Below are 27,717 nucleotides of genomic sequence, written 5' to 3' on the forward strand. Positions count from 1 at the left end.
GATGAAGAAGATTGTCACTGAGCTAACATCTGTGCCAGTCTTCCTCTACTTTGTATGTGGGATGCTGCCACAGTGTGACTTGACGAGCGGTTGTGGGTCTGCACCCAGGATCCAAACTGGCGAACCCCAGGCCACTGAAGTGGAGCACGTGTACCTAACCACTATGCCACTGGGCTGGCCCCAAAATAGCTTTGTTTTACCCTCAAACTTAATTGATATTCTGGTTGGAAATAGAATTCTAGTTTGGAAATCATCTTTCCTCAGAATTTTGAAAGCTCTGCTCTACTGTCTAGCAGTTTGAGAAGTCTGATGCTTGAGGGTTTTTTTTTACTTTTTTTTTTTTTTAAAGATTTGCACCTGAGCTAACAACTGCTGCCAAGCTTCTTTTTTTCTTCTTCTTCTTCTTTTTCTCCCCAAACGCCCCCAGTATATAGTTGCATATTTTAGTTGTGGGTCCTTCTAGTTGTGGCACGTGGGATGCCACCTCAACGTGGCCCCATGAGCGGTACTATGTCCGTGCCCAGGATCGGAACCAGCGAAACCCTGAGCCACTGAAGTGGAGCGCACAAACTCAACCACTCAGGCACAGCGCCGGCCCCACCGGCCCCAGATACTTGAGTTTTTAAAGATGATTTTCTCCCCTCAGTTGTCTCTGTCCTTTCTTCTGGAACACCTATTTTCCAGGATGTTGGACCTCCTGGAATTATGCTCTTATTGTCTTTTCTCTTTATTTTCTAACTTGCTGGTCTTCTCTTCCTCCTTGACTTTATCTTCCAACATTGTTATTGAATATTTCATTTCTCTCTCTGCTTTTCAAGGGTTTTTTCAATTGTTCCCATTTTATAACTACTCCTTTTTTATAACCTCTGATTCTTATTTCATGGGTAAAATAATTTCTCTTGACTTTCTGAGGATAGTAATTATAGTGTACTTTCTTTTTTTTTAACATTGCTTTGATTTCCCACAGGTTTATTTTTTAATTTTGTTTGCTTTGATCTCTGGCTTGCAGGCTTTCTTTAAGTTAATGGTGCTCCTTGATTATTTACGTTTAAGAGTGGGGCGTGTGTGTGTTGTTTATTTGTGCACTCACTGTGGGGTGATCCAGTTTCTTCATTTGGGAAACTTAAACCTTCAGCACTTCTGGATTTTTCTGTCAGACTGGTCAGTTTTCCGAAGAGACTCCTTTGCCTCTTCCACCTGAGGGCTTTGAGCCTTGCTGTCAGGTTTTCTGATCGCTGAGTGATGGGAAGCAGCTGGGGTTTTCATGGTCCCCTATGTGACTTCCAATTATTATTTTTTGTAGCCAATAATGTTACTGCTCCATAAGACCCACCTCAGATCTCCTTTTCCCATTTCTGTGCATCCCTCTCTAGGTGCCAGATGCTTTTTGCCTATGATAGTGGGCACCTGTGGCTTTTCTTTGGCAAACTTCCCGTGGGACACTGGGACACTTTGCTGATCTGTGCAGAGTGGCGATGCCTGGGAGTTCACGTCAACCTCCCTCCAGCCCAGGGTAGTCCTTGACCAATGGCTCTCAGGGTGGGAGTCTGAAAGCCCAGCAGCCTCAGCTCGGGACGGGGCAGCTCTGAAGCTTTACTTTGCTTTAGGGATTTGTGGAGCTTTGCCTGAAATTTCCTGCCTGTTTGGCTTCCTCCCTCCTTCCTTGTCGTAGACTCCCTTACCTGTCTCCCCTGAAACCTTACCATACCTCTTGCCTTCAACTCAGGGACTTTTCTGGGACCTCAATCTAAGACATCTCGTTTTCCATATGGTACCCATGCCTGAAGTCCCTCTCCAGGGCATCTTATTTTCAGCGTCTGAAAGCTTGTCAAGCAGGAGAAAAGTTACATTGAGAAGGTGTAGCTCCAAAAGACAGGCTTTAGACCTTGGATGGAATTTATCAGGAGGCAGAGTTCAGTTTATTAGAGGACTTCCTTAGTAAGTAGTAAGTTCACCACCCCCGGAGGTATGCAAGCAGAGGCTAGTGCTTACTTGATGAAGTGTTTGAAGACAGAGATTCAAACAGTTCACGGGGAGGCACTGCCTCAGATTCTGCGGTATTTGTATTTCAACATAGGACCTCCTTAAAGAAATAATGTAATGTAGCAGCAGAAAAACCTCACTGGGGAGCAAAGTTTCCATTTTGAAGGTGTGTTTCAGTTCCACACAGTACTCTTTGAGATTGTGAGTATAATTAGAGCTTGTTAGATTGTAGAGAGGTGCCCATGTGTTAATTTCCTGCCAGCAATTATGGCTTGATTTAAAAAGTATCTAAACAACTGCAGTAAAAATGCGTTGTCGGGAAAGGCTTTGCGTGTTCCTGGCATTTCTCTGCCTCACTTTCATTACCAAGAGTGTAAGTCAGAATTAAACATTCACACACGTCCAGAATCACGTGCCTGCAGCTTGTTGTTCCGGGTTCTGCTAGTCATCTCCCCAGTGTCAATGTATATACATGGGACAAAGTTTGCCCAGGCCACCTCACTATGCCATTGGCAGCTCTCTAACCCAATGCCTGGGCATTGTTTTCAGCTGTGAAGACAGTCCGGCTGGGCTCGAAGGCAGAGTCCTGGTGATTTCATCTCACACGGTTGTAAGGATTGAAGGCATGCCTCTGTCAATGAAGCTTAAGATTCGAAACTCAAGGTCACGGGCAGGGATACTATTGTCTTGGTCACCCCAAGTCGTCCCCCATGGTTGTTGAGATATTTAGGCACGAGAAGTCATTTTGTCAGCACACGAAAGTACTTGGGTACTCAGTACTCGGGTCCTTGAGAACCTGAGCCAGAGAAATACAAATAGCCAACTTTTTTAACCTTTAAGAGACAAGAAGTTTATCCTTCAGAAAATAAATATTACTATCTCCATCTGACTTCTTTTTGCATTGCAAGACAGCATGGCAAGACCTTTAAACAAACAAACAAGCAAGCAGACAGTGAGCGAAGAAGCTGAGGGTCCCTCAGGCACGGCTGACTCTGGAGCCACCCATGCCAGGAGGACTTGCTCGTCTCTGCACTAGATTCTGACCCTGGATCCCCATACTGCACTGTGCGCCTTACTTTTCCCTGTGAAATGGGAAATGCACTAAGTAACTGTTAAGCTTCCTTCCTTCCATTCATTCAGTCAGCCCATCAACAGAAAACTGTCGAGTCTGTACTACGGTCAGAGACTTTTCTAGGAGCCAGGGATATATGATGGTCAACAATGCAGATGTGGTTTCTGCCCTCACAACCCTTACATTCTATTGGAGGAGGACAGTCATAGTATGATAAAATATCAGTTGGTAAGGAGAGCTCTGGAGACAAGTGCAGCAGAGTAAGGGGCAGGTCACGGGGCTGCTGTTTCCGAAGGGTGGTAAGGGGAGTCTCGAAGAAGATAAGCAGAACGACGTAAGGAAGAGAACCAGGTGGCTGTCCGGGGTGAGGGTGTTAGGGCAGATGGCACGATAAGTGAAGGGAGAGCAAAGAGACCAATAATGCAACAGGGATCATGGCAGAGAGGTGGCAGGAAGGGTAGAGGGGACCAGCCACGCTAGGCCTTTGGTTCCATGGAAGAGAGTTTAGTTCTTCTCTGAGCCAGGTGGTGAGCCCCGGGAGAATTTTGAGCAGATGCGTGATATGATCTGATTTGCATTTCACAAGAACCATCTGGCTGCTGGATTGAGAACGGACTAAGGGGAGATACTGGAAGTGGGCAGCCAAGTCCGAACGCTCTTTTAGTCACTGAGAGAGAGGTGACAGTGGCATAGATGAAGGGGACTGGCATGATTCAGGATTTATTTGGAAGATGTAACTGACCTATTTAGGGGGTAAGAGAGGAGCCATAGGTGCTGCCGAGACTTCCACTATGTGAGCTCTTGACTGGGGGAACCATTTACTGGGCCTGGGCATTGCGGCCAGAGCAACCCCACCAATTCTCTGATTCAATTTCACTGAGATTACAAGACCACCACCTATGGGCACTCTGCTGGCACCTGGAGATGTACATATTCTCCTATGTTTTGATGTCTGGCCCATGGTCTCTCCAAGTTTGGGGGACAGACAGTCTTGCCAGACTTTAATGCCCATATGGATAATCCCTCCAAGACTGGAGGCTCTCACTTCCCTGAATTCTGTCTTTAGACTTCAAACCCTTGGGCAGTTGCCAGTCCTTGTCGTCCCCATTTCGGTAAATGTGACTTTGGACAACTTACCCTTTGACTACAAGTACCAATTGGCTCCACCCTGTCCTTGGCTTCCAATAAACCTGCCTCTTGACCTCTGCAAGCCCCACTCTTTGTGCAGCCCTCCCTATCTACCTGTTCAGCTGCACCTTCGTCATTTCTCTGACTTTCTTCCCAGGCATGGACCTCACAGTCAGTGACTTGCATGCAGGGTCTTCATTCACCCCCACACAAACACCATTCTCCAGCCCTGGATGGATCAAATCCTCTGCTTTCTCCATTCTTCTTTCTAAGCCAAGCTCTCTCTAATATTGATAGAGAAATTTCCAGATCTGGCTAATGTGATTCTGGGTTCAGCTGGGCCTTGCTACTCATCTGCTGTCTTAGTCCCCATCTGTGGTGGACAGACCCTTAGGTGACTCCCAGGGATCTTACTCCTGGTGTTCATACCTTTGTGTACTGCCTTCCGTTTGACCGTGGGCAGGACCAGTGACTTGCTTCTAGCAATAGAATATGGCAAAGGTGATGGGATGTCACTCCTGTGAGTGTGTTCTCTTGTGTGAGAATCCATCTTAGCTTACTGGAGTTAGGGGCACTCCTTGCAGGCTTGATGAAGTAAGTGACTTGTTGAAGAAGTTCATGTGGCAAGGAACTGAGTGGCCTCTAGGACCTGAGGGTGGCCTCCAGCTGACATCCAGTACAAAACCAGGAGTCCTCAGTCAGACAGCCGTAAGGAAATGAGTTTTGCCAACACTTAAATGAACTTGGAAGCAGATTCTTCCCCAGTCAAGTTTCCAGATGAGAACACAGCCCAGGTGACACCTTCATTGCACCCTTGTGAGACCCTGAGCAGAGAACTCAGGTAAGCCATGCTCACACTCATAACTCACGGAAACTGAGACAACAAATGTGTATTATTGTTTTAAGCTGCTAAGTTTATGGTAATTTGTTATACAGCGCTAGAAAAGTATATACCTTCCTTGATCCCTCTGTCTTTTGCAAAGGACTTATTTCAACCATTGCCACTTTCTCTTCATGCCCCCTACTTCACGCTTTTCTTAGCAGAATGGTCTTGATTTCTTGATTTCAGAGAAAATGAGAAGATCGGCTATGAATTTCATTAACTTCCTTCCCCATAACCTTCAAACTTATTTATATCTCCTCCATTCCTCCCTCTTTTTTCTCCATCCCTGGGCCAACCCCTCCACTCGTCACTGGCCTCAATCCTCCCAGGTCACCCCAGGACCTTGTTATTCTCTTTCTTCCTTATATATTCAGTTGTTACCTCTCTACCTGCTTCTTCCCCTTGGCCTCTCTACAAAGTACCTTCTCCTTCTCCTAAAACAATCAAATAGAAACATACATGACAACCAACAAACAAAACCACTTCCCTTGACCTTGCCATCCTGTCAAGGTGTAGTTCTTGCTTTCTCATTCCCTTTTACAAAATTCTCTAAAAATAGACTCCATGTGCCATCTCCTGAAACTTTCATCCCTCCCACGCTGTAACTTGCCTTTTGTCCCTATCACTTCACTGGGAATGCTCTGGGTAAGGGCAGCCACAGGCTTCTAGATGCCAAATTCTCTTTCCACCGCTTACTGTGGGTGAGAGGTCTGAGCCACTGGATGCTGCCAAGCACTGCCTTCTTGAACACTCCCGTGGCTCACGTGAAACAGGCTCAGACTCTCCAGGCATCGGTGGGTTTCTTCTCAGTTTTCTTCATTGTTCCCCCTCTACTGTCCTCTGTCACCTTTTGGGATAAAAAAAGTTTCTGTGTAATTAATAAAGAAACCCTCACTCCAAAGTTTTATCTACTGCATTTCTCTGGTACAGTTAATCCCTATGGAAATTTTTATAGGTGATTCATCAATTCTTAATTATCTACGCTAAACCTTTTGGAGTTATTAAGAGATTTCCCCCATAATATATTGCATAATTTGCATCTTCTGCTAATAGGAAACTATGTTAATTAGAATTAGAAAAAAATTTGCAAATTATTCCTCACATTCTTCTGATTTCACAAGGAGAGGAGGAGTAATTTGCTGGAAGTGGAGGAGAAGGGCCATGTTTGAAAACAGTAGGAAAATGAGGCTGGCCTCATGGCCTAGTGGTTAAATTCGCTCACTCCACTTCGGTGGCCCAGGGTTGCGCTGGTTCAGATCCTCAGCCCGGACGTAGCACCACTTATCAAGCCATGCTGAGGTGGCGTCCCACATAGCACAGCCAGAAGGACCTACAACTAGAATATACAACTAGGTACTAGGGGGCTTTGGGGAGAAGAAGAAGAAGAAAAAAAGATTGGCAACAGATGTTATCTCAGGTGCCAATCTTTAAAAAAAAAAAAAGAAAAAGAAAACAGTAGAAAGGAAGCAAATTACACAGACATTCAATTGTTGATGGATTGCTTATGGTTAATAGTTCCATTTTATTAACTCTTCTGTTGGTATAAAATTTTATTCTTTAGTTTCAAGGATAATTTGCTTAATATTTTAATATTTTGATAATTTTAGAAATTTAACCCAAGCATTTAGACCTATACAATTTTTCCAGCTAATCTGAATTTACTAATAAGGAAATATTTATTGATCACTTATTATGTCTGTGACATTCTGCCAGACTTGTGGATACAGATCATCATTAGTTCCAAGTTATAGATGAAGAAACAGATCCAAAGACCTCTAAGCCGGGGGCGGAGGCAGGATTCCTAAGCAGATACAACTCTCAGGGCAGCAACACTGCTGCTCTGCGTGTGCCCCAGGCTTTCCTCTCACTAGATACCGTGGGAGCCCACGTCTCCCAGCATTGCTCACAGTGAGTGGCTGTCCCTGTGACCAAGTGCTGCCAAAGAAATGTGCATGAAGTGGTGGGAGCCACTTTCAGGGATGTCCTTGGAAATACCCCACACAACTTCTAGCCCTCTTTTCACCTTTTGCAGTGACATTGGAAGCTGCAAATCCAAAATGGAGCAGCCTGGATCTCTGAGTCACCACACAGAGGCAAGATGACTGGGAGGGCTTTCCAAGCCTCGCTGAATTTCCATAATAGAGATATAAATTTTTATTGTGTTCGTTGGCTGAGATTTCTGTTGCAGCATCTAGCATTGCTTACTGTAATTAAGAAACTGCTACTGGAGTTGGGGCGATGTTATAATCATTATTTGCTTAGCAGTCAAACAGCAGGTATTGAGGAAGTGGATATGGTTTCCTCTCTTTGATGAGGTGACATTTGAACAGAAACCTGAATGACGTGAGGTTGTGAGCCATGCACAAATCAAGGGGAAGAGTGTCCGCCACAGGGGGTATAGGAAGCAGGAGAGTGCTCCAGGTGACCGAGGACCACCAAGGAGGCCATTAGGACTGGGGCAGAGTCAACCCTGGAGGGAGAGCGGTCAGGCAAGAAGGCGGGCAGGACCTGATCATGTGGGACCTTGTAGGCCCTGCTAAGAACTGTGGATTCACAGAGGGCTATATCTCAAATGACTTGAGACAAAATCAAGGTGACAGCTCTGGAGAAGTGTGTCCCATAACTCAAAAACTGGGTCTAGATGACAAAGCTCCTGATGATAAAGATGCATATGAAGAGCTTGAGTGAAATTACTTAATGAAAATAATCTGTTGTTTTATATGAGATTTTAAATGCAAATATGCAACTAAATTTACAAATAAAATATTAAAATATATATTTGAATATATCATCTACCTCTTAACATATAGTCACATTTATATAAAAATATACATTATAATAGCTATTAATAACTACATTATAAAACATAACATATATTATATATTTATTTAATATCTCATTAAGAAAATGGAAAACTGCCTTATATTAATGTTTTCTTATATTCAGGGACATATACTTCTTTTGTTTTTTTGAGGAAGATTAGCCCTGAGCTAACATCTGTGCCCGTCTTCCTCTACTTTATGTGTAGGATGCCTGCCACAGGATGGCTTGCCAAATGGTGCCGGGTCCGCATGCAGGATCCGAACCAGCGAACCCCGGACTGCCAAAGTGGACGTGAGACTTAACTGTACGCTCCCGGGCCAGCCCCCTATACTTCTTATATACTTAATATGTATGTCTTATATACATATGCAAAGCTGAAAATGCACAATCTTGGCTCTTAAGTAACTAATTATTATGCAACCCAGAAAGCCACAGAAACTTGAGCAATGGACTCCAATTCCCTTATTTCAGAGGCAAGGAAATGGAAGTCCATTCACAGAAGGCAGGCCGCCTGGTGAAATCACACAGCAGGCTGGTTTATGGCAGAGCTATGATTTGGGGCCAGCAGCTCTCTCTGTGTGGCGGTCCCTCCTCCACAGATGTCCAGCGTTGTGGGCAAAGACTTCAGAGTCACCCTTGTTGACACTTTCAGCCAGCTTAGCTCCGCTCCAGGACTGTCTGATTTGCCTGTTCCTTTTAGGGTTGCATCTGCTCCCAGCTGCTGCGACCATCATGGTTTGTCCATAAGAGAAGCTACCTTAACTGAGGACCTATTATGTGCAGGAGCTGCAGTCTGCCCCCAGAGCCTGTATTCTTCACCCTTGGGCCTACTGCCCTACGCCTGCCTGACACAGGCACTCAACAAATGGGAAGTTGTATTCTGGGCGTTGTGTAGAATGGAAAATGATTTGAGGGCACAAGGCAATGTGTGAGGTGTGAGTGTAATTTAAAGCCGACCTTCTATTCTTGGAAGTCGAGGCTCCTGGAAGGAGCTAGAGACATTGCTCCTGTCGGCACCCTCCTGAGCCACGCTGCCCTGCTGGCTCCATCTTGCTCAGGAGCAAGCTGGCCCTTCTCAACAATGCTGTGTTGTCTCTGTTGCTATCAACTGCCTGCCCCCGGAGCCCCACAGCCTCCCCGACTCCGGCCTTATCTCTGAACAGGACACCGTCCTCCGCACATCACTGAGCTGCTTGTGATGCCAGCTCCCCTCCTCAGTCGGGCTCTATTCATCTGTGACCTTAGGCGGGAGCAGAGGAGGGACAGGCCAGCTCCCCCCTTTCCACCTGAGTGGCTGTGATATGAAGCCCCAGCTCGGGAACACTGGGAGGCCCGGAGCCTCGCCACGCTCCCGGGGCACCGCGCCCCTGCATGAAAGGCCCTGCTTGTTCTGCGGAGCGCAGCCAGCTGTGAGATCGCCTCCAAGGGGCTTTTCATGTGGCCGCACCCGGGCGCTCCCGGCTGCATTTTAATAGCCAAGTTAAAGGTAACCTGATAGGCAGATATACCTGAGCCTGGGAATAGGGCCTATATTCATTTATCCCTACTTTAAAAAATTTAAATGCAAATACCTGACATTGCTAATTTCCCCTTGCTGTCTTAAATGTCTCAAGGTGCAATTTAGCAAGCTGCTAAATTTATTTCGTAGTTAGTGAGAAACGAAAGCCCCTGAAATATAATTTGCTGATGTCATATTTTTCCAGATTCATCACGTCATACCCATATCGCTTCGCTGGTGATCCAATAAGCTGTGGGGTGCAGACCGTGGGATCCCTGGTCACCACCTCACTGTGTAGTCCTTGCCCTCTGCCATGCTCCACTGACTCCTAGAAACAGCCGGGAGCAGGCTAATGAAGAGTGAATGAGGTCCTCAAGGAGACGGAAGGATAGTGTAGACTATATTGAATTTATATTCTACTTTGGATGTTGGTGCTGCCGGTGGGAAATGGCTGTCATGGAAAACCCTTGCTGGGTGACCTTGGCAGAGATGTACGCCTCTCTGAGATTTGACCCTCTTGTCTGTACTGGGGTCTCTTCGCACTGGACTGTATGCAGGTCAGCTTTTGGACAAATGCATCGCCCTTTGAAGCTCAGGTTGCTTCCCAGGGTGGGTTTGCCCCGGACTGAGGGATCTCCCAGGATGCTAACACCAGGAATGTCCTGGGAGAATCTGGACAGTTGGTTACCTTATCACAGACAATTTTACCCACCTTTCTAAATACTTTTTTTAGTAGAAATCACAGCGTAACTGTTGTGTTTTTATTAGTAAAAATCTGTGCTTTGTTAGTGGTGACTGTCTTTTTCAGACTGCAGGACATTTTCAATAGAAATGGTGGTGGCCACTGTAAGAAGATGCTGGAACTGTGATTGTCCACGAGGGGTGTTTTGTTCTCCAGGGTGTGAGTCAGGCATGACTGTTTGGGGTCTAGGATGCTAAGTGTCCTGTAAGAAGAGCAATTTCATTCAGAACATCAGTAGAATCCCTGCTGAGGAGCACTGGGCTGGCCAGGTTCCTTCCCCCATCACCATCTTGCTCCTTGATTGGTTGGTGGTCCAGCCCACTGGAGGATGCAGCCATTCCTGGGGATGGTGGGGAAGCTGCTTGGTAAAGGGAAGTGGTCCCTCTACATTTACTCACTTACTCATTTATTTTAGGAAACATTTATTGGGCACTAACTATGTGCTCTGGGGATAAAGTGGCAAATAAGACATGGTTCTGTCCTCATGATGCTTATAGTCTAGCAAGGAAGGCAGTACCAAAAACCTGAGAACTGCTAGGAGGAAGGAAATCCAAGAGAATGGGGAGCCCAGGGTAGGGCAGCTCTCCTTGTCCAGGGACAGTGAAGAAAGGAATGGAAGAAATGACTGTCCCCTTGGCATCTCCCTTTGCACAGCTAACAGGCATCTCACAGTGAACAGGTCCAAAATAGTGCACTGATTACCCCAAATCTTGCTCTTTCCACAGTCTTCTCCATCAAAGAGGAGGTCACTACCATCCTTCCACAATCTTTGGAGTCATCCTTTCCCTCCCATCCCACACCCAATCTATCAGTCCATTTGGTTGCATCGACCTTCACAATGGAATCCAACCACATCTCCCCACCTGCCTTGTTACAGCCCACGTCCAAGCTGCCATCCCCACTCATCTGAATGTTCGCAACATCCTCCTAAGTGGTTCCCAGGTTTTCACTCTTGCTCGCTTACAGCCTATTTTCGACAGAGCTGCTGGAGCGGCCCTTTGAGAGGGTATGCCACTTTAGTAATAATAATAACAATAAGAATGATGAGTACTATAGCACTTGGCATGTGCTAGCTAGACATGTACTTGCTTTGTAAGTACTAACAACTTTAATACAGTAATCCTATGAGGTGGGTACGGCAGCCAGTTCTGCTATCACGTGACCTATGTATTCCTAAAATCAGTGTGCTATGTAAAATCACAATAAAAAACTACAGGGCTTGGGGGAAAATGCAGTTAGGAGCACAACACTGAAAAATTTCATTAGTGAGACATTTTTTTAAAAAGACAGGAACCTAGTAAAAATGGTAGCACAGTTTTACTCAAGTGGTTCAGAAATACAGAAATTCTACATTAGAGGTGGCACTTTACTTTGAAAATGACGAAGTTTGATTGCAGACGTGGGTATTGGAAGAGTCAAACAGGGTCAGCTGGTGAGTCAGAGCCCAAGCGGAAGGCGGGTTATCTGAAATGGACAATCCCAGCACCAGTGGGGAGGCTGTGGCCCCTCCCACACGGCTGGACTGAGGTGGCTGGGAGATGTTTTAGGTGTGTACTCGCGCATTTGGATCTCCCTCTGGGACTTGATTCAACTGGGTGCAGTTTTCTAAGTTCATTTTGTGTGTTTTGCGGTTGAAATCATGTATAGCCAAACATGAAACTGCTCCAATATGCTTCAATTATTCCCTGGCATATTATGAATTGCATTAGAACAAATCTGTGTTTTCAAAACAAGCGATATAGCATAACTGAGCTTATCACTAGCCCCATTTAACAGATTAGGAAGTTGAGGCATAGAAACGTTATGTCCTCAAGGTCGAGAGGCTAGTAAGGGGCAGACCTGGGTGCTGAACTCGAGTTGGGTTTCAGAATCTTTGTGCTCAATTGCTGGAGTCTCGTGCGCTCCTTTGCTCAACAGCCCCCAGAGGCTTCCCCTTGCCCTCAAGGCACACTGCCCAAGTCCTCACCAGGGCTTAAAAGACCCCACCCGACCTGGTTCCCCACCAGCTATCTGACCTCACGTCCTGCTGCTCTGCCCTCGCCCCTTCTGTGCATCCCCACTGGCCCCCTAATATTTCTCCAAGCCCCAAACACGCTCCCACCTCAGGACCTTTATTCAGGCCTTTGTCTAGAATTATCTTCCCCCTGTTATTTGCTGGGCTTACGCCCTTACTTCCTTCTGATCTCTGTTGATGTCTGCTGATCAGAGGCCTTCTCCCAGAGCCTGAGGTCTCCTCACCATCTCTGTTATGTGTTTCATTTTTCTTTACATTTATTGACCCATAATATAGTATCTATTTATTGTTTTTAGCATATACCCTCCATACCCTTCTAATGTGAAGGGGACCCTGCTCTGTTCACTGGAACAGACCACGGGGCGTGGGCGCTCTGTCAGCCTCTGTTGAAGGAAGGAAGCGGGAGGGCAGAGGATGGAGATGCTGCCAGGCAGGGAGGAGAGCCCACCTGAACTAGACTCGGGGCCGGCACTCAGTGCTCTGAGTTTCTGCTGCCTTTGAAAACTCCCAGGTCACCTTCTCGAACTGGCTCTGGCAAGAAGCTCATAGACACCAAAGAGAAGCTCACAGAGCTTGGGGGCCAGAAGTGAAGTCAGCAGAGAAGAAAGGAGGACAAAACAAAAACATACAGACCTCCCACCCCTCCCTCCAGGGGCCCCAGAATTTTCAGCAAGGAGAACTTCACGATTAGATCTATAGGTGGGGATCAGAAAGTGCAGAAAGATTCTGCGCCAGGTTCAGGGTCTTTTAGTGACTTTGATTCTGACTAGATGGGCTTGCAATTGACTTCCTTATAAAATGACCTCTCAGAGCTTATCCCAAGTGAGAAAATACTGCTTATAATGACAAAAATAACAGTGTGTGTGCACGTATGATGTGTGGGGTATTCATCATGGATCCGACACTGGGTTGCCTCTTTAAATACCCAAAGTAGGAATAAAATAGTGGAGGTGGGTACCACAATTCTCACCATTTTACAAGTGAGGGGAAAGAAGCACAGAGTAGTTAACCTGCCCGAGATCACACAGCAGAGGAAGGATATGAACTCGGATGATATAACTTCCAAGGCCACATGCTCACTAAATTGTCACACTGCTTAGAATGGCCTCCCTTGCAATAAAGGGGACATAACTTTAGCGCATGAGAACTTGAGAATCATAGGAATCATTTTATCGTTGAAGAGAAGGGCCGTGGCTTGTGCAAGCCCACATAGCTAATAGAGGGCAAACTTCCCACTTCCAAGCCCAGCCCTGGAAACCTTCCCACTGCACCTGTAACCCCGGATGGCCGGGTGTCCCTTAAATGGGCAACTGTCTATGATGAGTTGAGATGATTCTCTTACCTTCAAAGACTTTGAAATCCGGGGCACTTTTCCAACAAGGAAAATGCTTCTTAACACCCACAACATGTGGTAGCAATAACTTCCACTTTCTGAACACATTTGAAATTTGACAGCTCTCTGGGTAATTACCACATCATCTGGTAAACGAATATTACCAACGCGTCTCTGAGGAGTAACTCAATGCCGATGCCTCATCACAGGCCCGAAACCGTCCCTGGCCAAGCCAGGGGACAGACCTCTCAGGGAACCTGCTTCTGCCACCATCGTGCCTAACACAAAGCAGCCACAGCAGGGACCAGGAATAAACTTCTGGTGTGTAGGAGGGGAAGAGAATCTGACTCAGAGCATCACTGCCCTCAATGGCCCGACTCTGCACATGACGGTTTCCTCCCTGGAGGAGGAGGGCGCCTTTATCAGCCGCAGCCCACCTGGCTGTATCCAGCTCATCTCTCGCCTTGGTGGGTGCTGATGGGCACGGCACTGAGAACAGGCTCTGGGCTCCTGGACCCAGCAGAGCATGGCCGGAAGGGGCGGATGTTGGGGTCAAATGGGGTCTGGACTCCAGAGGAGAGATTTTAGGCATATCCTTGACCTCCTTTGAGTCCTGGTCTCCTTATCTGAAAACTGGAAACAAACAAAACCTACTTGACAGGTTATTATGAATATTAATTTAGGCTAACTAAAGGGCCAGATAATGACTATTTTAGGCTTTTCAATCTGAACAGTCTAGGCACTCCTCAACTCTACTGTCCCGGTCCCAAGGAGCCACACACAATATGTAAACCAATGGGCAACCACGATGCATTCGTGGGATAAAAATAAAGTGAGATAAATGTATAATAACAAGAATAAAAAAATATGGTAAAAATAACAACACTTATGAAAGTATGTGCCAGTAAGTCTTCTAAGCAGCATTTTATACATATTAACTCACTTAGGCCTCAAGTAGATTTTATTATTATCCCATTTTGCAGATGAGGAAACTGAGACAAAAAGGTCTTAGTAACTTGCTCAAAGCATATAGCCAGGATTCAAACCTAGGTGATACGACTTCAGAGCCCAGACTTCTATTATTACTTGGAAAATACTATATCATTAAAAATTATTATGTGACTCTATAAATTGTGTCTTTGCCTCTCCAAGTGCAATGGCTTCCTGAGGATTCGGGGGCTCTGGCATTGCTTGGCTTGTTGAAGGGGGGTGCTCTGCTGGGGCAGTCTTCTCCGAGGGCGCTCAGCTCCCCACCCTAGGCTCTAATTGCTGGCCCATGTGGGAGATGTTTCGGGCACAGCTAATTGGGCCCAAGCACCTGGGCAGCTTTCATTTACTGGTGCTAATTAAATGACTTCAGTGGTAGGGGTGCCCATTACCTAGCTGATTACGTTCCCTCTGCCCATTAACAGCGAAATTACTAGAGCCTGGAAAAGGTCTGCTGGGAGAGAAATCACTCTTACTCGGGTGGGATGCTTATTTCATTTTTACTATATATTACGTCCTTTAAAACAAACAACCTGTAGACATCATTTCATTTTGGAAACCTCTTTACCAATCCGCAAATCCAAAATTTGGCAGAGTTTCGGTGATGGTCAAATTTCCACTTCAAGTGAAATTTTAATTTCCCAGGGATTTATTGCCATCTTTCCACTGCTGGGTGTACTGCCCTCTGGATGGAGCACACGCCCTCTCCTTTGAGCTTGTCTCGGGTGCCTAGAGCATGTGTGCCTGCGGATCTGAGGGGCCAGGGAACTGGCTTGCTTCCCTCCCCAGAGGCCTCACGATGGCAAGTTAAATCAGAGAAGCAAAACAATCGGTTCCTTGCTGGAGACATGTAAGATCCGCCCCGGGAAAGGAGAAGCAGCCGTGCCCTCTCGTTGGGCAGCCAGCTGAGCAGGAAGGTCTAGTGGATCTTTTCCACGTTTGACATGTGACTCACACACATCTGAGTGTGGTTCTCCAGTAAGCCAGGCCAGGGCCGACGGGAGAGAACAAACCTTGCTTTATTTCCGTTTCATTCCCAGCTCTATAAGCTGGTGTCCTCGGCTTCTATACATTCTTCTGCTGAGCACGTTGGGAGAGAGGATTTTTCCACGCATGGGACTGTTCTTTGAGGCCACCCAGCCTTCTCTTTCAAACACCAACGCTGGGCAAAGTTCCTCCGCCGAGATTACTTGGACATGTCGGCATCCTCAGTGCCACTCACCAATCAAAGGTGGAGAGAGCAGCAGGCCAGAACCAGAAGGCACCTCTGAGTGCGCAGGCTCCCAGAGGCAGCTAGGTGGGGCGGGGAGAAACGGAGGCAAGGTTTATGCGAGGGGATCAATCGGGAGAGGGGAAAAGGGAGCGCTCTGGCTAAAAATAGAACACGCGTGAACTCCTGCCCCCCACTCCGTAATGATTTCTCCGCTGACTTGTGTTTGGCTCTCGGAGGAACAGCGGGCGGCGAGAACTGTTACTCAACTGGAGAGAGATGGAGGGAGCCCGCCTGCCAGGTGGGTTTTCCAAGCCTGCGCAGCTCTAAACTTCTCCACATGTGAACAAGTGTTTACAGTTTTAAAGATGTGTTGAGTAATTGCACATGCGAGATATCTCCCCTTTAATGCGCCCCGCATGCTCCCAGGCTTTCCAGAGAACCCCTGCTTGACAATGAAATTGTTTGCTTTCTCTGCGTCGAGGCTTAAGGAGGCACTGGTTTGTGTTGAGATATAATTGGTAGCACTTGTGCCTTTGTAGTTCTTTTTTTAGCTACTGCAAATTACTGCCTTAATCCACTCTTTACTTACCCGGATTACGGTAGAAGCCCCGTGGAGCCCCCTTCACATCAGGGAACAGAGTGGCAGTTCTTAAAACTTATTTTGAGGCTCCCATAACGTTTCAAAATGCTGGTTAAAAAGCAAAAACAACAGCATCAATTCACTTTCAAGTTCTCTCAATTTTCAAGAATTTTGAATGCCCTCAGAATAATATAATAATTGTTCTTATGCTGCTGAAAAGTCATTGAAAACCCTCCTGGTTTTACAGATGGGTTTCTCTGATCCTCCCCTCCCCACTCTTAATTCTTCCCTGTTCTTTATTTTCATGGGAAATAGCTGGTGGCCCCTCGGGGAGACAGGCAGGGCATTCTGCTTAGCTTGTTATTTTTTATAGCGTTCTTCTCTCTGGCTTCCAGAAAAACACAGCCAAAATGGTTTGGCAGATCACTGTGCATTAGTAAAACTCTGTGTTAGCCACAACCAAGGGCCCAAGTAAAGGACTAACGTGAGCTAGCAAGTTGGAGGTATGTCGCGAGCCCCACCATGTCTTCCCATGAGCCCTCTGATGGGATTCCATGGGCGAGCAAGGCCAACGAGATAGATGACACATTTCATCTGTGTGTCACCTGCCTGCTGGTCCTCTGGCTGCCCCCGGGGTCTCGCATCTCAGCTGGCAGTTGATGGAACTTCATGGCCTGCCTGGTGCCTATCAATTAACTTCAGGGCTGCACTTTCCAACTTGAAAATCTTTTTACTATTATTTTGCAATTTTCCCAACTGAGCGCTTTGGCGTCTGAGAAAGAGTCTCTGAGAAGTAGGGCCCAGGGGGGCTGTGTCCTCCCTCCTAGTTGGGCAGCTCTGTCCCTGCTCCAGATGCCTGCTGACGCTGCCTTCGTTCATCCTTGGGGCCCTTCCATGAAGTCGGCCAGGTGGATCCTCACTTGAGGATGAGTGCCTGTTTGGAGAACAGACCTTCCCGTTTCTAAAGGCTTTTCAGGCTCTGAGCCTGAGCCTCTGCCTTGCTGGAATTAGACGGTAACTACACTTAAATGAGAAGTAAAATCTTGTTCACGCTTCTTGCTTCCACCCCAAACCTTTTCCACGGGCTCTCCCTGCCTCCCCTCCACCTGAGCCAGAGGGGCAGCTGGTGATGAGTTCTGCCCTTAGTAGGATGGTCTGGTGGAGAAACAACTGGACACTTCTGTCTTCTTTCCCCTGCAGCCCAACCCCCGTCGCATAGCTGTGGCAGCAGAATTGGGGCCTGTATCATTCTTTGGTGGTTATTTGTGTCTTTGCCATTTTGTGAGCTCTCAACGGTGGTTTCTGTGGTTGCTCAGTTTTGAACAACTTTCAGTATAAGACCTGGGACAGATTAGGTGCTCAGTAAATATGGTTTGACTAAATCCTATGTTCTTTCTGGACTTGTGCCAATTTCTGAGACGAGTATTAATCCCAAAATTGGCATCAGAGATAAAATTCCTGTAGTGTGGAATAGAGGCAAGGGGACTGGACTGGAAATGGAAAGAGGACGTCCAGACATGGCCTCCGGAGGGTCCAGGGTCGGTCAGCAGAGCAGTCTGCACCCAGGAGCTCCAATGTGGAGGAGGGCAGCGATCCACGGGCGGTCCTGGGAGATCCAGATCGGAGAGACGTGTCCGTTTGTTCATTCACCATCAGGCATTGAGTATATGGTGGAGGGGACCAGGCACTGGGGGGGGGGGGGGGCGGGGGTTCCTGCAGATCCAACAGGAAGCAGAAGAGAAGCAAACCCTGTCCTCCTGGTACAGAGGATAATAAGTGAAATTAACAGCTCTGAGACGTGCGCTGAAGGAAACACACCCCTCCCCAGCATGAGCCAGGAGTAGACCCTAATCCAGGGGTCATGTGGACAAGAGCAGATAAGGCAGGTGATTCAGGCAGGGGGTTGAGCTCAGAGAATCAGAGGGGGCACCGGGGATCATGACTGGGGAAAAGGCAGCAAGGGAGGCTGTGCATTGAATCCAGAAATCTAGGTTGGAGCTCCTTAAATCCATCCTACCTCAGGTCAGGATTTGTCCTGGAGGAGGCAAGCCTGAGCTTAAAGTTTAGAGCCAGTTTCATTCATTAAGTATTTATAGAGTGTCTAATCTACCATGTGGCCAACACTGTTAACAGTACACAGCAAAATCGGTATGGTTCCTGTTCTTACAGTGCTTGCAGTCAAATAGAGGGAACAATCAACTAGTAATTAGACAAATTTATCTGATTAATTTGGAAGTGCTGTGAGGGAAAGGAAGTGAGGGAAAGAAACAGGAGCCATGGTAAAGAGGAGGGTCTAATTTAAAACGGCTTTTCCAGCGGTGGGGGGTGGGGGGGGCAGGTATCTCTCTTAAGATGTGTCCTTTGGCCTAAAGGAGTCGGCCGGGTGAAGAGGGGGTGGAAGAGCATTCCGAGTGTAGCAAACAATGCATGCAAAGGGCCTGTGGTCTGCAGAGTAGTGCCTCCCAAAGATGTTGTGTATATTTTGCCATCACAAAAGGGACTTTGCAGCTAAAGGTTATAGACCTTGAGATGGGAGGATATCCTGGATGATCCTGGTGGGCCAAGTCTAATCACATGAGTCCCTAAAAGCAGAGAACCTTTCCCAGCTGCAGAGAAAGATATGACATTAGAAGACGGGTCAAAGAGATGCAGTGTTTACAGATGGAGGAAGGGGCCACAAGCCAAGGAATGCAGGCAGCCTCTAGAAGTTTGAGAGGCAGGGAGACAGATTCTCCCCCAGAGCCTGCAGAAAGGAACACAGTCCTGACAATGTGTGGATTTTAACTGAGTGAGACCCGTGGGACTGCTGACCTACTAAACAATAGGATAATAAATTTGCGTTGTTTTAAGCTACTAGGTTTGTGATAATTTGTTATAGCAGCCATAGGACACTCATACAGGCTAGAAGCAGGAAGGAACTTGACACATTCCAAATACCAAAAGGGCGCTAGTGTGGCCAGAACAGTGTGGGTGAGATGTACTCACAAACCTTTGAAGTGATGTAAGCTGGGGAGGGATGAAGGCAATGATCCCGTTTACGACGTTTTGCAGTTTCCTTTGGTTGGTAGGTGGAGAAAGGGTGGAGGGCGAGACTTATTAGGGGCTAATTTAGGAGCCCTCACAGAAGATGACAGGGGCTCCTATTAGGGTGATATCAGAGAAGAGAGAAATCAGTGGGTGGATTTCACAGCTGTCTGGATGTGGAATTAATCAGACATGATGATTGATTGGATGCAGGGAGCAAATCTGGGATGACCCCTCCCTCCTCCCTGGTTTCGGGCTTGAGCAGAGGGGCTGGGAGCGAAGGTCGAGGGAGGTTGGGAGAGAGGCCAACAGGGCCCACTACATCTGGCCACTGCACAGATGGCCTCACCTACCACCAGCAAAGCTGGTCATTGAGAAGCGAAGACGATGGAAAATCCTCCGAAAAGCAAGAAAGCCCTGTTAGAAAGCCCTGTGTGCCAGCAGCCCCACGCCCAGCAGAGGAGAGTAAGGGTCCTTGCCCCAGAATGCCCAGAAAAACTATTGAGATGGTTCTGATGGGACCAGCCTAGAGCAGTCCCTGCCCGCCCCACCCCCACTAGGGAAGCCCTGGGACAGGGAAAGGGAAGGAGCCGAATGCCTTGGCTTGGGTCATGAGTTCTACTCAAGCTGTGGTCTGAGGGAGGGGGAGGGGTGCAGGCCTGAACAGAAGTCGGGGATGCTACTGGAAAGAAGGCAGATAGCAGCGAGCACCCCCAGCCCCGTGCAAACATCCACAACCCCTGTATGCCTTACTGACTGATAGCAGAAGGGTGTGCAGCCCCCAGATGTAGGGCTGGTTGATTGACAGCTATGGGTAAGGCAGAGTGTACTGAGTTATCAAGACTGTCTCTTTCCCGGGCGATTGATATTCGCTCACAATGGGTAGCAGAACAGAAACACTGGGGTGGAGGAGCCAGGAAAATCAGTTGTGAAATGGCAAAAGACAGTAGGAGACTGAATCCTTAGGACAAATACAGTGTCTGAGGCCACTGAGGGTCGGGGCAGCAGAACATTCTGTGGGCATCTCTGGGGTTGTCCATCCTGAGTGTTGAGCCCCTCTCTGAGGAGGGGTCCTTGGCCCTGTGGCTCCTTCCTTGCTGCTGAAGTATCTCAGTGGCTGAGGGTCTGTCCTGCCCCAGGCACCGTGTCCCTTGAACTTAAGTGGCAGATAGTTTAGAGATGCCCCTGGTTAGGGAGGGCATGGAGAGCTTTGGTGAGCCTCGAGGGGCTGCATGGTTTGAGCGGACATTGTGTGAGGGGCTAAGCAGGGGCTGAGATCCTGGGATCCATCTCTTAGCTCTGCCTCCTTTGAGTGGACTCAGTAACTTAGCATTGAGAAAGGCGTCTGTGAGGTTCTGAATGTTCTCTATAGGGCAGCGAAGTGCATGTCACATCTCAGGAAACGTTCCAACTAAATAATGTTCAAACTTGGAGCATGGGCTGGGGACATTTTATCAGTATGGCCCCTGGGTAGTTCAGACCGATAGCAGATGCTACTGGGGCCCCGGCCATAGCCCCTCAATTCTCCCCATTTCCTTACAGGTTAATAATAATTTGGTGCTGTGAGCAACTGGGGCTCCCAGCCTGAGGGCCTTCTGCGGCTGCAAGTGTGCTGTCCCGTTCTAGGGCAGGCTGGGATGCTGGGCAGGTACCCTCCAGGAGCAGCTCTCAGCTGATGATTGGCGGATATTGGCGGATAAGTACCTGAGCCCCTCCAGTGCTCTCTGCTTTCAGGAGGACATCCTCTCTCAGAGGTCCCCAGTGGGCAGTGGTGGGCTGGTGAACAGACTCTGGTGGGGAGAGGGAGCAGAGAAAGCACCTCAGTTATCCAACCAAATCCACCACTGCCAGTTGGGAGAGAGGCATTGCTTTGTGTGTGTCCCTGTCTGAGGATACAGGTAGCTTTGGCTTTCCTTACAGGGACTGTGCTTGAGGTTCTTGGTGCGCCAGGGACCGGCACCCCTTCTGATCCTGGCTCCAGAAAGCCTGTCTGCCGTGGCAGCCTGGTCCCCCGAGAAGCTGTTACCGCCTCCCCAGGCTGGTTACGCTTCCCGTCCAGCTGGTGCAGGCTGACCTGGGCTGGCCCCTTCCAATTTGGCCTCAGAGCTTCAGGTCACGCTCTAAGACCCTTGGGCGATGGCTGAAGAGATGGAACAAATAGGCCTGGATCCTGTTCCCAGCTTTACCTTCCACAATGCACCTCACTTTCGTGCTGCCTTTATTTTCACACCAGAAGACCGCTGTCTATGCTTGACTGTCAGGAGGATTCTTAAAAATAGCGTTTCTATGGTGAAACAATGTCCCTTGTTTGGAAATACGCAGAGCTTATAAAATATGTTCCTGTGTTTTCCTGGATCAGGGCATATTGCAGAGTCTGGGGATTTATTTACAATGAAGAAATTGTTTTTGCGAATTGTGGTTAAACAAAAGGATTGTTTTTGGAGTGCTCAGTAAAGGAGACATTGTTTATTATATTAGTTATTTGGGACACAAGCTGGAAAGGGATGATTTTACGGGGAACGGGAGGGGCGGTCACTGCATGGAAGCGTCCGTTTCTTGGGGCCAGGCAAGCTCAAAGTAAAACATTGTTACCTCTGTCATCCCTCCCGTCTTTTCCCAGCTTTATTTCTGTCCCAGCCCCTATGAAGGAACCTGTATCAGCTCTTGCCCTGTCCTCATCCCCCTCGCCCCGGGTGCTGTTGCTCTGCCCCCTCCAAAGCCCAGTAATGAAAGGTTGGCTGTGTGGCCGTCCTTATCTCGCTCCGAGGCTCTCTGCTTCCAAAGAGCTCTCAGCACTTCGGAGACAGAGTATCTCCTTCGTCCGCACAAAGTCCCCAAGCAGTGGGGGAATGGAGCGTGTCAGAGTTCACAAGATGAAAATAAGAGCCGAAGCCAAAATCTTTCCACTGTCACGGTCTATCTTACGAGCTTTCCCAAGTGGCAAAACTAGGGCACAGAGAGGGAGAGCCACTCGACAAGACCTCATTCTCTGGAGGATCCAGGCAGTGGTGTATCTGCCATTGGGAAGATTTGTCCTTACTTTTTTAAGAAAGTTGTCATCTGCCAGGCCCTAAGCTTGCTGTATTTTGATTTTATTTTTGGGGGAGTAGAACTAACTTCAATTATTGGGCATCTCGGGGTGTGTGGGGGGTAATGGGGCTGCTTAGCGTAAAGTATCCACTCCAAAAATACCATTTTAATACCTTAAGAGAACTTGAAGATTTTTCTCTCTCTCCGGAGCCCTAGTATAGTGAAAACATCCCTAGGAAGTGTGAGTTCCTGAGTGAAGAATACTTTGTTAATGTGCTAAATCCATAGGGAACGGTTGTCTGCCACCAAGAGGAGGATTAGATGTGTATGTGGGGAAGAGCAAGGGAGCTAGCTAGTGGAGGCGCTATGGATTCCACTCGACTTACTCAGCCATTTTTCCGGGAGCAGGGGACATCTTATTCAATAGCATCGCCTATATATATAGCATATACATATATATAGCCAATGCTATTAGGGCCCTGGCCATAGCTTTTCTCTTGCATGCTAATGGTTTGCTACTGCAAGCAACTGAGGCTCCCCGCCTGCTATAGACTAAATGTTTGTGTCCCCCCAGAATTCATATGTTGAAATCCTAACTCCTAATATGATGACATTTGGAGGTGGGGCCTTTGGGAGGTGACTAGGTCATGAGGGTGGAGCTCTCATGAATGGGATTAGTATCCTTACAAAAGACACACCAGAGAGCCCTCTTGCCCTTTCTATGAACCAGGATGTGGGCTCAAATCTGCAGCCACCTTTATCTTGAACTTCCAGCCTCCAGAACTGTGAGAAATAAATGTTTGTTGTTAAAACTACCCAGTCGATGGTGTTTATGTTCTAGCAGCCCAAATGGACTAAGATGCCACCTGAGGGCATTCTCCAGCTGGGGTCACTTGTCCCATTCTAGGAATGCTGGGCACGGAACCCACCAGGAGCAGCTCTCAGCCAATGACCAATGGGTGGATACATACCCCAGTTCCCCAGTGCCTCTACCCAAGGAAGACAATATCATCTCTCAGAGGCCCCAGCAGGCAGTGGTGCGCTGGTAAACAGGCTCTTTGGGAGGGATTGGGCACAGGGAAAGCCTTCATCTGCAGTGTTTACCAATTTCTGTGGTGTAAATACTCCCACTGTGGTGGAATTCAAGTTACCAACAGATGTCACTGAACTGGGAGTAGGGGAGAGATGAACACAGTTGGCTAACATGAGTCAGTCCGAGCGGCTCCAGCACATCCCTGCCAGCAGGACTGAAGCCCAGTTGCCCCTGGTGGAAACCTGCTTGTTAACACGCCCTGTGCTGGCATCCTGCCCTTCCCTGTCTCCACCCCCCACAGCTTTCCCAATGCTTCCTTGGATCACCTCCCAAATAAACAACTTGCACCCAAATACTTCTTTCAGGATCTGCTTCTGGTGGAATCCCAACTAAAACTAGATATTCTCGTCGTTTGTTGTGCTTTGAACAAAGGGGCAGAATTCTCCACTGAATGGAGAAACACGTGTACTCTTGGTCTGGTCCCAGGCTGCTTTCAGCCTCACTTCCCCCAGAGTCCAACACCATTCTGTGATTTCCTCTCCACACACCACCGCCATGGTTTTGCTCTCCGAGTCGTCTTCACCAGGCATCGCTTCCACTTGTGCCTCTCAACCCTCCATTGTTTCTTCAGGCCTAAGTTGTATCCAGCCTCTTCGCCAAGGCGGTTCCTGGTCTCTCTGGGCAGAATGAACCACTCCCTCCCTGTTTTGTTGAGTTGTTGGGACTTGATTACAACATTTACCAAGACTTGACTCGAATTAGGTTTACTTGGGTTTGTGTCCCTCCTTCGCTGCCCCAGGAGCCTGGAGAGCAAGGACCATGATCTCAACAGTTTCCAGCGCAGGCGCTGGCTGTGTGGTTGTCAAAAAATGTTTGCCGAAATACGTTGACCCAGCACTGGCAGAGTTGTTTACACTGCAGCTTCTGCTTTGACTTTCCCCAAATCACAGCCAGGAGTGTCCCCATGCACAAAGCAGGAGGGCATAGTCATGCATGTGAGCCCAGGGACGGGAGTTCTAAGTGGCGGCTGTTCCTTCCTAAAGGGGAAAATACCAAGCTCCCAGGAGAACTTTTCCACTTACCTCAGGGCGTGTCCAGCATAGCCAGGAGAGGTGAGATAGGATCTCAAGGCCCTAAATTTCCCTGTGATGAGAGAATGGGGTCACCTGGCAGTCACCACAGTCTCACAACATTCTCTGATTGGCAAGATCACCGCCGAGCACATTAATTTGTTCTCTCATCCATTAATTTATCGAGTGTCGAGTGCCGGGTAATATTCAGGGTTTAAGAGGCTTTGTCTGAACAGCCTGAACCCTGGTCTTGGCACCGTCTCTGTCACAGGCTGGGAGACTTTTTTTAAAAAATTATTTTATTGAGGTTATATTGGTTTATAACACTATAATTTCAGGTGTACGTTATTATATATCAGTTTCTGTATAGACTGCATCGTGTTCACCACCAATAGTCCAGTTTTTATCCATCACCATACATATGTGCCCCTTTACCCCTTTCGCCCACTCCCCGACCCCCTTCCCCTCTGGTGCAGTCTGGTAACCACTAATCTCTTCTCTTTGTCCATGTGTTAGTTTATCTTCGACATATGAGTGAAGTCGTGTGGTGTTTGTCTTTCTCTGTCCGGCTTATTTTGCTTAGCATAAGACCCTCAAAGTCCATCCATGTTGTGGCAAATGGCACAATTTTGTCTTTTTATGGCTGAGTAGTATTCCATTGTATATATATACACCACATCTTCTTTATCCATTCATCAGCCTATGGGCGCTTGTGTTACTTGCATGTCTTGGCTATTGTGAATAATGCTGCCGTGAACATAATGGTGCATGGGTCTCTTTGACTTCTTGATTTCATGTTCTTTGGATAAATACCCAGTAGTGGGATAGCTGGATCATATGGTATTTCTGTTTTTAATTTGGTATTTCAATTTCTGTTTCAAATTTGGTATTTGGTATATTTAATATGGTACTTCTATTTTTTTTAATTTTAAGTTTTGTTTTTATAGCAGTAACATTGGATTATAACATTATATAACTTTCAGATGTACATCATAATATATTTAGAATTCTGTGTAGATTACATCATGTTCACCACCCAAAGACTAATTATAATCTATCACCACACATGTGTGCCTAATCACCCCTTTCACCCTCCCCCTCCCCCTTCCCCTCTGGTAACCACCAATCCAATCTCTGTTGCTATGTGTTTGTTTGTCATTGTTTTCATCTTCTACTTATGAGTGAGATCATACAGTATTTGACTTTCTCCCTCTGACTTATTTCACTTAGCATAATACCCTCAAGGTCTATCCATGTTGTCACAAATGTCAAGGTTTCATCATTTCTTATGGCTGAGTAGTATTCCATTGTGTATATATCCCACATCTTCTTTATCCATTCATCCCTTGATGGGCACCTAGGTTGCTTCCAAGTCTTGGCTATTCTGTATAATGCTGCAGTGAACATAGGGGTGCATGTATCCTTATGCATTTGTGTTTTCGAGTTCTTTGGATAAATACCCAGCAGTGGGATAGCTGGATCATATGGTAGATCTATTGGTATTTCTATTTGTAATGTTTTCCATGGTGGCTGTACCAGTTTACATTCCCACCAGTAGTTTATGAGGGTCCCCTTTTCTTCACATCCTCTCCAACATTTGTTTCTTGTCTTGTTAATTATAGCCATTCTGACGGATGTGAGGTGATAGCTCTTTGTAGTTTTGATTTGCAGTTCCCTAATAATTAGTGACATTGAACATCTTTTTATGTGTCTGTTAGCCATCTGTATATCTTCTTTGGAAAAATGTCTATTCATATCCTCAGCCCATTTTTTGATCAGGTTGTTTGTCTTTTTGTTTTTGAGTTTATGAGTTCTTTATATGTTTTAGAAATTAATCCCTTGTCGGATATATGGTTTGCAAATATTTTCTCCCAGTTGGTGGTTTGTTTTTTCATTTTGTTTGTGGTTTCTTTTGCCTTGCAGAATCTTTTTAGTCTGATGTAATTTCATTTTTTAATTTTTTCTTTTGTTTCCCTTGCCTGAATGGACCTGGTTTTCAAAAAGATGCTGTTAAGACTGATGTCAAACAGTGTATTGCCTATAGTTTCTTCTGGGAGTTTTATGGTTTCAGGTCTTACATTCAAATCTTTGATCTACTTGGGATTAATTTTTGTGTCTGGTGTACGATAATGGTCTACTTTCATTCTTTTGCACGTGGCTGCCCAGTTTTCCCAGGACCATTTATTGAAGAGACTTTCCCTTCTCCATTGTATGTTCTTGGCTCCTTTGTCAAAGACTAGCTGTCCAAAGATGTGTGGTTTTATTTTGGGGCTTTCAATTCTGTTCTATTGATCTGTGTGTCTGTTTTTCTGCCCAGTACCATGCTGTTTTGATTACTATAGCTTTGTAGTATATTTTGAAGTCAGGAATTGTGATGCTTCCAGATTTTTCTCAGGATTGCTTTGGCTATTTTGGAGTCTTTTGTTTTTCCACATAAATTTTAGGATTCTTTGTTCTGTTTATGTGAAGAATCTCATTGGGCTTCTGATTAGGATTGCATTGAATCTGTAGATTGCTTTAGGTAATATGGACATTTACCTATGTTCATTTTAACATAGTTAAAATCCATGAGCATGGAATCCCCTCCCATTTCTTTATGTTTTTTTCAATTTATTTCAATAATGTCTCATAGTTTTCAGTATATAGGTCTTTCCCTTCCTTGGTTAAGTTTATTCCTAGATGTTTTATTATTTTTGTTGTGATTATAAATGGGATTGTGTTCTTGACTTCTCTTTCTGCTAGTTCATTATTAGTGTATAGAAATGCAACTGATATTTGTAAGTTGATTTTGTATGCTGAAATTTTGCTGTAGTTGTTGATTATTTCTGTTAGTTTTCTGGTGGATTCTTTAGGATTTTCTATGTATAGAATTGTGTCATCTGCAAACAGTGTGAGTTTTACTTCTTCCTTTCCAATTTGGAAACCTTTTATTTCTTTTTATTGCCCAATGGCTCTGGCCAAAACCTCCAGTCCTATGTTGAGTAGGAGTGGCAAGAGTGGGCACCCTTGTCTTGTTCCTGTTCTCAGAGGGATGGCTTTCTGTTTTTTACCTTTAAGTATTGTGTTGGCTGTGGGTTTATCATATATGGCCTTTATTATGTTGAGGTTCTTTCCTCTTATACCTGTTTTATTGAGAGTTTTTATCATAAATGAATGTTGGATCTTGTCAAATGCTTTCTCTGCATCTGTTGAGATGATTGTGTGATTTTTATTCCTCATTTTGTTAATGTGCTGTATCACATTGATTGATTTGTGGATGTCAAACCATCCCTGCATCCCTGGAATAAATTCCACTTGATCATAG

General features: G+C 46.5%; 1 long non-coding RNA gene across 8 annotated transcripts in view; it reads left to right on the forward strand.

The window, feature by feature from the left end:
- Positions 1–27,717, forward strand: part of LOC123283302 (uncharacterized) — a 203,439-nt gene that overhangs the window by 42,655 nt on the left and 133,067 nt on the right. Inside the window, exon 1 of one of the 8 annotated variants that reach the window (XR_011493497.1) lies at positions 4,344–5,024. The exons of the other annotated variants lie outside the window; for them this stretch is intronic. This is a non-coding gene — a long non-coding RNA (uncharacterized lncRNA). Of the gene's footprint in view, positions 1–4,343; positions 5,025–27,717 lie in introns of those variants that run through there. 8 annotated transcript variants of the gene reach the window in all.

Source organism: Equus asinus, chromosome 2 (genome assembly GCF_041296235.1).
Source record: "Equus asinus isolate D_3611 breed Donkey chromosome 2, EquAss-T2T_v2, whole genome shotgun sequence".
NCBI lineage: Eukaryota > Metazoa > Chordata > Mammalia > Perissodactyla > Equidae > Equus > Equus asinus.